Source organism: Pinus tabuliformis, chromosome 8 (genome assembly GCF_031772625.1).
Source record: "Pinus tabuliformis cultivar Carrire ecotype Pingquan chromosome 8, CPIR1, whole genome shotgun sequence".
NCBI classification, from domain to species: Eukaryota; Viridiplantae; Streptophyta; class Pinopsida; order Pinales; family Pinaceae; genus Pinus; species Pinus tabuliformis.
Window position 1 is genome coordinate 669,711,483 of NC_142294.1, and position 10,986 is coordinate 669,722,468.

Genomic DNA, 10,986 nt, shown 5'->3' on the forward strand with positions numbered 1-10,986 from the left:
CTATGTAATTCGTAGATCAAGGAGCCTTGAAGGATAGAACTATGCAGTTTGTGGAGGTAGTGGGGTTTGGCTAAGGGAAAGAACACTAGAGGAACAATATTTTATGTTTTTGAGGCCAAGGGAGTTTGGGTTCCTACACATTGTGCAGTTCTACTAGGCAAGGAAAAGGCTTGAGGGTTTAAGATGTGAAGTGTGTAGCTTAAGACAGACTAGCAAACACAACTATTCAATTCTGGAGGTCAAGATCGGGAGCTAGACTTAGTAATTGCATAGAGAAGAAACACTGGAAGATCAGGACTGCAAACCGCACAGTTCCAAGAAGAAGGGTCACAACCAAGAGGGCTAAGATTGTGTAGTGCACAATTTAGTCAGGGCCTGGTGAAGCTAAGTTGCTCAGTCAGGAAGATTTTCCGAAAATGACTAAGTGTGGGATGGGTGATGAACTGTGATGAAACTTGACTTTGATCACACACTTAGCATACTTTGATGACACGACAACATAGATCATCAAAACATGTAAACAAATAATTTCCCACTATGTGTCTGCCTCATGACAAGATACGACAAGTGTGACACTTAATATGGGCTTTAGGACAACTGTGACGACACTTGTGCGATACTGCTGAAGAGTTTGTGTATGGATGCGACAAATATTTACATGGTTGGGACAACTCATATACATAAAAATTGACCTTTAACACCATCAAAAAAGGCTCAAAAACATTGTATGATAGTCAAACATGCCAAAAGACAATAGTTAACCCAACATGTAAAAGGGACCAAAGAACTATGACGGAGTTCATCAAATGAGCTCTAGCATTTGGAACAATAATTAAAAAGACTAAGGAAGGCTCTAAAACTTTAGTGTAAGCCAAAATTTTCGAGGGTGTTGCAATAGCTATAACACTTGGCGACACACTGATTGAAATCGAACTTCTTTGTCTTGGTTAATTTCTATTGTGCAGGGCCTTGGTTCTTCAGGGGGTGCTGATTCATCATGCAGATTACTTTGCCCTTACGACTTACTGCATGAAAAAACATGGTCCTCTCTATACCTTCTCAGTTGAACACAACATAAGATTCAACATAATCATAATGTTTCGAGTTTGGAAGGGTAGTGTAGCTCATGAGCTTAAGATTTTTATAGTATAGTTTTTCATCTCTCGTGTTGCTTCCCTACCAGCAGGCCTGAATAGTACCCCAATAGAGCACAAGAACACAAACATTACTCCACTGCCAACGATCTTAGATGGTTCCCTGGTGGAGTTGCTTGCTCCACCTCTCTGTGCAGGAAGCCTTTCTCTTCTTTAACCTTTATTTATTTATTTAAAGAGAACTGTGCATTGGCACTTATTTATTTTTTGGGTGAAAGAGGGATCCCATCTTATTGATAGCAGGAGAGGTTGTTTCTTAAGAGAAGCATATAGGGACCTCTGATTTAGGTTTGCTCATTTATATTTTTTTCCTTCTCCATTTCTACTAATTGGATAAGGTTGAGAACACTGAAGAAAAGAAACCGAGTATAGGAATGAGGTTTTTGGACTAGACATGGGTTCATGGTTGGACCAAAACTCTCCTTACACATGGATCACATTTTTCATAGAAACTTCATCGACCAAATGATGTAACCAACATAAGCAAGAAAGATAAAAGGCTAGCCAAATGTTGAAGTGTCACGTGACTCTTTATAGTTTAGCCACACACATACTTAGAAGCCATAACATATTAATGCACGACACCTATTCACATAATGGAAAGCAAAAAAAATTCAAGAAAACAAACAAACGAGAAAAAAAATAAAAGATTATGTACATAGTGTAGGGCACAACCCCAAATTTTCACTGAAAGTATTGTTTCAAGTCTTGGCCATTGACAGGGAGAGAGTCAATCTTCCTGTCAAGTGATTGAAGATGATACATGTGTTGGCCAAGCTTTTTTGCATTGTGAAGGGACCATTCTACGGGGACTGAAACTTAGTGTGTTTTCCTTTGTCCTCACGGGATTTATCCCACTTTAAGACTAAGTCACCCGCACTAAAGTTGTAATAGCCCTAGTTAAAAATCCATGTAAAAATATATAAGGCTATAGTCATGGGACACGTATTCCAAGTTCAATGGTGGGGAAAATATCCTAGTGCATGTTCATTTGGTTTATTATCTCTAAGTAAATTGGAAAAGGAAATTGAAAGGAAAAATATCATTTCTTGGCATTTATTTATGAAAATAATGGAAATTAGGAGAAAAGGAAGGTGAAAGGTCACATGTTGCATGTGAGGAGAAAAGTGAAGGAAAATAATGGAAATTGAAGAAAATAGAGGTCTCATTGATAAAAAGGCTTTTGAGGATCAGCTGGTATGATTTTGACAGGTTTTGGTGTGGTTTTGGTGTAGCTCTCTTTTATTATCTCTCTCTCTAATACTCTTGGACACTTAGAGTTTCTTGTAGCACTCTTGGAGTAGTGTGGCATACTTGGAGTTTTGGAGCAAGAAGGCAAAGGAAGAATAGGGAAGCGCAATATGACATCGGAATTAGCAACTACAATGGGTTTTGCTTGCAGGTACCAATTTTCATGTATGTTTTCCTCACTAGTTTTTGAATGCATGGCACATGCATGTGGTTTATTGGTCATGATTTGTCATTGACATGGAGGATGGCCAAGATTGACAGTGGATTTTCCTAGCCTTGCCATTTCCTAAATTACCATGGTGATTGTGAATTTTTTTCCTTTTTTTTTTGGTTGGTTCTCATGTTTCCTTAGCTTGGGTTGAGTTATTAGTTCTTCAAACCTTGGTTGGAAAAATTCTCTGGTAGCCCTTGGTGCGTTGAATTACTATTCCTGGAACCCCTAGTTGGACAAACACTTTGGAAGGCTAGTAAAATTTGTGGGTTGAGTTGCTAGTCTTGGAATCCTTGGTTGGGAAAGCACTCTAGAAGCACTGAAAGGCTTGGATAGAGACCAATATGATGATGGTTTCTGATGTCTGATGGTGAGGTGGAATCATTGTTTGATGGGTTGAGGTGGATGGCGTCTGGAAGCCCTGGATGATTTTTCATTGATGTGTTTTATGCGATCCCATATTCATGCTTGGAATATGACACGCGGGTGATTGGCTAAAGAGAGATTTGGCTCATCCATTCTATGGTCGGGTGGAATGTGGTAGTTCCATACCCGGTTAGATTTTTCATTATTAATATGAGGTTATTTCTCCTTGTTATCTCATACTTATTATACTAGTTTATATATGAATTATATGGCTATTGTATCCTTTGTATTTCCGTTGCTATTATGATGGTTATGAGTATGTATTATGACAAAGGCTATATATGGATCCCATCATGTTTTTACTTATATATGATTGAACAATGGATCTATGGCCTAATGGATGAAATTTCAACGAAAGGGAGAAGTAAATAATGCTTCATAGAGAATCTCAGATAAGTATCAAACCCTATGCTCAGGTATGTTATTTACACATGTAGATTACATATTCGTGATATGTTTTATGGAATTATTTTCATGGATAGTAGGGATCCAGTCGAGGTCTTCTTCGAGTAATTGCATTAGAATTGTCACTTCCTTATTATCTTACTATTCTGAAGATGTCATTTTATTCTAGGCAGTGACCTAGGCTCTCGGCCTAAAAAAGTGGCTCGAATCTCAGGGATGCTGGCACAACACTGTGTAAAACATTCCCTAGACGTTGGCTTGCAGGCCTGTGAGAGTGTCCAAAGCTCCTTCAATGTTGGCATTCCCATAGCATGAGAGCATCCATAGGTCAAGTGGTCCAAAATCTCAGTGGGACGCAGGGGCTGGTTAGCAAAAAGGTTGAGATGGTTCCTAGGAGTCCTATTGCTAATGTTGAAGGTCTGTATGGTGTGTTTCCGTTGGTTCCACTTCCTTAATGTGACTTAGGAGGTAGAATCATATCATAGTGTGTTAGGGTCCAACCCTAAACCACTTATTTATGTAATAATCCCAATGGGACGAGTCATAGTCATAGTTAGTTAGAGAGTAAATAAAGCTCGCATTAATAATTATAAGTGGTTGACTTGCCTAAGAGAAAAGGGACCACGGTTAGTTTTAAACAGGCCATAATTAATAAATAAAGTGGTTAACCCATGTTATGTAAGGGACAACTAGTAGTTAGGGTTTTGGATGTCATTAGGCTATAAATAATCTTAGCTAGTAAAGGAAATATCATTGAGTTTTATTGTAATCGAGATTTTCTTTGTTAAACATTGCCCCCTCGAAGAGGCAAGTGAACATTGAATCTATTTCTGAATAATAAAATACTTGCTATTTTTTCTCATTTTATTCTATGTTTTGGGATCTATATCTTCACATTTTTGGTATTTTGGAATTTCTCATAGGTAAAGATCATAACAAGTGGTATCAGAGCACTTTCTAGGGCCATTTGTACCTCCAATTTTCACAGAATTGACTTTAGGCTAGAGACGTGTTCCAACATCTTTAAACCATAGGCTCTATTGTTGAGCACATAAACCTATGGATTTGGGGAGGCATGCACACAGGAACTACAAGAGGTGATCATGCTTGTTGGACTCCCTTGTTACCCCTGTGGGTACCCCTTCAAGTAGTAGCATATTAGACAAAACCACACACAAAATGCACTTCCAAGTACCCTTGGCTATATAAATCCCCCTAGACTTGCCTAAAACCTAGACTTAGATAATCCATCTGTCATCTTGCTACTACAGTACACTGAGAATAACACTCAGGGAGATTACTCACACATACAATAGGATAGTCAGAGAGTACGGCTAAGGGTATCATCGATCCTCCTTAGTTATTTCCTTGAAAGATTGGACCAAGTACCATTATAGGACCCCTGTGAATATTGCAATTAGTAGCACATGGCAATCCTTTGTGACCATGGTTCCCTCTGCTATATAAATATCGTCCATGACCTTATCTTCTAGATTAGATCCAGAAGTGGGGGTTCTTTCCCTATAGTGCAAATCAAATCCAATAGTTGGGGTTCTACCACTATTGTACAAATCAAATCCAACAATTGGGGTTCCACCGCCATCATGAAACTCACATTCAATAGTTGGGGTTTCACAGTGTCGATCAAACTCTTTGTGTAGTGAGGCTTGTTGTTACTACAGTTTGGACCCTATTTTCACAGGACATTAAGTAGGATCAAGTTTTCTAGAATTCGACCACTGCAATATTGATTAGCGAGGAGTAAAAATCCTTTTGGAGTAAAAAAAAAATAATATGAACGACCATGATATGAAGGATTGGGTTATGGTCATGGAGAACATGGAGAGTGCTCTAAGTTTGTTGATACAAATAAATCATAAAGTGATGATATGTCACACCATGATGGTAGTGATAATGAAAATTATCTGTAAAGAGAGATGAATGTTACAATAGGATGTTATACAAGAAAATGACCTCCTAATTAGCTCAAGGGAGAAGTACAATCTAGTTAAAGACATGACCTAGTAAACATGCCTATTTTCCAAGATAACGCTCCCTAGGAACTAGCAAGAAGAGTTAGCATGCTCCCCATGAATGAGCCAGGGGTGATTAGTCCTTAGGGTAACTCACTGTTTTTCCCAAGGGACAACATTACCCAAGCTTTATGAGATTCTAGAGGTCAATGAGTGGGTCAGCTTATCGTCTTTCCACTAATCACTTAAATGTCAGCCCGAAAGGTAGGAAACACCTACCTTCGACCTATTTAAGGATATTTCCATTCTTAATGGAGTCTAATGGAAGGGGAACAAGCAATAAAGAAAGGAAACATCCTATATTTTTCCAAAGGGAACTCATGAGAGACTTGGCAAGGATCATCCTCTCATCATCTATATATTGGAGGCTTGGGCATTGTGAAAAAGGTCAGAGGATTGTCGACTGATTGTTGAAACTTTGTATGAGATATAGTTGCTTTGCTACCAAGACGTTAAGAAGAGAGAGAGAGAGAAAGGAGCTAGAGGATTAAGGGAAGCTTGATTGAATAGATGGTTGTAATCATTCTTTCCAATCTAATAATATAGACATGTTGTTGTGTTGTCTATTGGATTGTGACAATGTCATGATTGTTTACATGTTGATTTAGTAGCATTGTTTATGAGTAGCTTCTAGATGTATGTTGTTTTCATATATTTATGTATTAATATTTTGATTATCAGAGTTCAAATGTTGTAGATATTATTCTCTGTCTTGTTTATATACATGTGTTGATCTAAGAGCTAGAAAAGGGTTCTTCCACTCTGCTACATTGGGTTCTCTAGTAAGACTGCATCAAGGTCTAAGGTAATCTCTCCTTTTCTTCTTTGAATATCATGCATTGATATAGATATGTATATACTTCTTTGTGCCAGTTGCATTTAATTTGAATGGTCTGCCTTAGATCCCGGGAATATATTGAGGGTATTGAGGGTCTGCAAAGTCCATTCCTCATTGTCAAATTCACAACCTAAAGGAGAGGTATAAGTGTCATGGGGTTTTTAAAAATGTTGGTGATTTTGATTATTTATGGGATATGTTTCGTTGCACATTTTGTGATGCAACTGACTGTTGTGTGGCTGATTGTGAGCAACGTAAGGCGATGATCAAAAGGATGGATCAAATACTTGGGACAAAGCATGAGGCATCTCTCCTTGTTATGAAGACTTCCTTGTCGATGGGCAAGCGAAAGAATTTTTGTACCCATTGCAATTTGAATGGGCACCAGATTGAAAGAAGTTGGAAACTTCATCTAGAACTTCTTCCCATGAAGGAGGTAGTCATGTGGCCCAGTAGGAGGTCATCACATGGCCCAATCAGAGGCTACCACATGGCTCCTCCATGTTGGTCAAAATTTTATTTTTAGGCCCAAAGGCCTTAGCAAGGTTTGACCACATGACCTGCTGCACACAAACTCTAGCCTTCACTGTCATACCGTCGCTTTGGTTCTTAGCCCATTAGGGTCACAGGTTATATTTAAAAATGTATGGTTTCCTCATTGGGGTATAGTGGTCAAGCACTAGCCCTGGTCCCTGGTCACAACACTGTCCACATGATCGACAATGGGAGAAAGTCAATGGGGGCAGGGACCAGCCTGGGCCCCTAGTAATGATTATCACCACCCAAACGTGACAGAGGTTTTCCAGAGGGTGTTATCAGAGCGTGGCAGGGATTCAGTGCTAGCCCTTGATGTTATGGATGCCACAGGACCTGGGGTGGAACCAATAAAGTGATGTATTCCACATTATAAAAGTGTTTATGATGAATTATACATCCACATTAGTTTTTGAATAATGTGTATGTATGAGCATGTTTAGAAACCAAGATAGCGTACATACATATTGATTCAGTGAATGAGAAATCATTGTGGAGATACCATTCAAGACTATCAATTTACATATATTCCTTCAATTCAAAATTTTATAGATAAAGGAACAATCAATCCTTCTAGATCTACTAAACCTTCAATGATTTATAATCTAACAATATTTAATGGTAATGCGAGGTAAAGATCATACTTTAATTAAAATAATTTTAAGCATTGTCATGTCTCTATGCGCGTTTAATTAAATGAAATAACAAGTGTTAAAATGAAATGTTGAGTGCAAGAGAATAAGAAACTTCAAAGAAAAAAGTGATACTATTTGAGCTCCATGCCATATGTAACTCTCTTGCAAAAAGTGCACATCAAACTTCCATAGTTAACACACTCACTCATTTTTCCTTTTTTGCAATTTGTTCAATATGGTAGGGCATGCAATTCCCAAAATTCATTATATTTTCATAGTTATATCATGCAAATTCAACATTTTAGCAACATATGATTTTTTTTCTACAAATTAGAATGAGAAATTCAATTTTTTTAGGAATTATTGATTAACATAGCTAAGAAAAAGTTTTGATCAAACTCCCTAATGGAGTCTCTAGTATGGAGTTCCAATATTAAGTTACAAGTATAATAAAACACCTTATTATACAATTGTGTCAAATAACACTATAACTATGCGAGACATAATACAATTGTCAATTTAACCCAACTAGCATTAATTTAGAAGATTGGACATAAAGTTGGATGGGTAATTGTTCATTTAATATATAAATTAGCCTAAGAAAACATGTATTCAATAAGAAGCCCATGCATGTTTTCTACTACGTGCCATATAAAAACAAGAGCTATGTAAACATTTGATTAACATGTGATTACATATGCATTATGATTGTATATTAGAATGTTGAGGGCCAATTAAATAGTTTGTAAGTATATGTATTGTTTCACTTGCAATGCTTTATAAGTAATGCTATGGGAGAACAAAAGGTATTTAATTATATCATGATTTTTCATTATGTATGATACTAGCATGAGAAAAGGTATGGAATGGAGAGAAGAGAATATAAGTTTAGAGGCAACATCTATTTTTCCATAAGAATATCCAAACCCTTTTAACAAATTGTATCTCAAAATTTATTTCTAAAGTCATTAAAACCCAAGAAATAATAATTTAGTGTCTAAAATTTTAACTCTAATCACTCTATGATTTTTATCTCCAAAATAGTGCCTTAGGAATATGTTGCTTCTAATGAACCAACTCTGTAACCATAACCATGAGAAATGCATTCTATGGGATGGGATGTTTCACCTTTTATATATATATATATCTTACATACACATATAATAATAAAGTACTTTACAACTCAATATATGTGATGTGACATTACATTAAAATTAAAATTTATATATATAACAACATCTAAAACAATAAAACATATCTAAATGCATCTTTAATATGAAATATGAAATTATCAAACATTAAAAATCAAATTTATGAAATTATCAAAGATTAAAAATCAAATTTCTTAATTTATAAATATTTTAATACATAAAATATAAGTAATGTTACCCTGTAACTTTTATACCATTCTGTAATATCAAATATAAACACAACATAATAGTGACGCTACACATTAAACCTTAATAAAAAACAAAAACAAACCTCGTTCGAAGTATGTAAAAATACATTAAATATTTATACATAAATGTTATTATAGAACAAGAAATACATGATATCCGTTGATTTTCGTAATAATATCATTGGCTTGAGTTAAATTAAGCCCACGGAAATTGACGCTTCATACAAAATCTTACTACATAATAAGAAATAAATTTCATAATATTAAAATCCTAGTGACTTCAGTTATCGAAAGCCCAAGGAGCTTCACGCTTGATGGCCTCCACTTCTTCCGGAGTGAGGTCATTGTCAATGTTCAGCATCTCTCGCACTTTTTCGTGTGTTTTGCACGCAGTAATTTCCCTCGCAATAGTTCGACAGGCCAAGTCGAGAAGCGTGGGGATATTGAGATGCATGGCGGCCAGTGCAAGTTGGAAAAGAGTGGGATGATCCACATTCACAAACTCCACATCCCATGAGTCAACATCCTTTTTGGGACGTGGGGGGTGATCAACGTGGTGGTACGTGCAATATTTGATAATCTTTTCTAAAATGTCGGTGGACACAAACGGCAGAGGAATGGGATTTTCAGTGCCAAATTCCTCCGCCATCCTCATTATTATCACCGACTGAAACGCCACCGCTTTTGGCACATCCAATATTTGGCCATCGGAGCTCTTCAGTCTTAAAATCTCATCATTCTGTACGTCCGCCTCCTGCTGCCTCTCAATTTCCATTTCCATTTTCATTGCAATTGAAGAAGACGATGTTAAATTTGGTTAGAGAACGGACGTCCCAGTATACTATTTTCTCAATCAGCTGATTCCATTCATTTCCATTTCCATTTCCGTTGCAATTGAAGAAGACGATGTTGAATTTGATTCGACAGCGGACGTCCGTGTATACTATTTTCTCAACCACCTAATTCGATTCATTTCCATTTCCATTTCCGTTGCAATTGAAGAAGATGATGTTGAATTTGATTCGACAACGGACGTCCGTGCATGCTATTTTCTCAATCCCCTCATTCATATATATATAAAACTGTGTACACTTCGAAGATATAGCGAAATGAACTTTAAAAATATGAAAGAGCTCTTGAAACATTACAAATAATTTCTACCATTTATTTCCAAGCCTTTGAATGGGACATATGCATCGTGGCTAGGTTTTTGTGCACTTGTAATGGGAGTTAACATAGAGAGGGTTACTAGAAAACTATGGTGTTAATTTTGGATTTAGTTTTCTTTTGTTTATCTCCACCACTATAAATAATGCATAAAATCGATGATATGGGTCCACTTTATAGAGTATTCATCATCTTAAATCCATGATATGAGTCCACCTTATAGAGTATTCATCATCTTACTTGAATATGGGCCATTACTAGCTCTTGGACATCATGGATGGGTCTTGCATCAATGGAGGGAAATAAGAACCTCAACTCTATGAATTAATTCTTAGACTCAAGCACCATGGATGATTTCCATAATCAATACATATGAGCTATATAGGATATGATTCACCTCAAATTAGGATATGGTCACCATAAACTAATTAGTTATGAAGCAAGAATAGCTCTCAACACCTAATGAAGGCCAGTGAGGAGAACAAGAGGTTTGTACGCTAAATGAAGCTTCTTAGGCTCAAGTACCATGAATAGAGGGAGGTGGGAGAGAAAGGGGGAGAGAGGAATAGAGAAAGAGAGGACCCGAGAGAAATAAGGAGAGAGGGAGGGAGAGAGGGAGTTGGAGAGGGAGGGAGAGGGAGTTAAGAAGAAAGACACAGACAGAGAAAGATTGGGAGAGAGAGGGAGTGGCAAGGGAGGGATGGAGAGGAGTGAGGGACAAAGGAGAGCAGGAGGGAAGAGAGAGGGGAGAGAGAGGGACAAGGGAGAGAGAGAGAGAGAGAGAGAGAGAGAGAGATTGGGGGGTGAGATAAAGAAGAAAAGAAGGAGAGGCATAGGGAGATATAGATATGGATGGTATGGGAGTGAGAGGGATGAAAAGAGAGATAGAGAGAGGCAGGGATAGGGCGAGAGAGGGGGAGAGAGAGAAAGAGA

At 37.3% G+C, this 10,986-nt stretch overlaps 1 pseudogene; it reads right to left on the reverse strand.

Moving 5' to 3' along the window:
• Positions 1 to 9,166: 9,166 nt before the first annotated feature.
• LOC149237348 (SKP1-like protein 11 pseudogene) lies at positions 9,167 to 9,667 on the reverse strand (annotated as a pseudogene).
• Between the last annotated feature and the right edge of the window lie 1,319 nt (positions 9,668 to 10,986).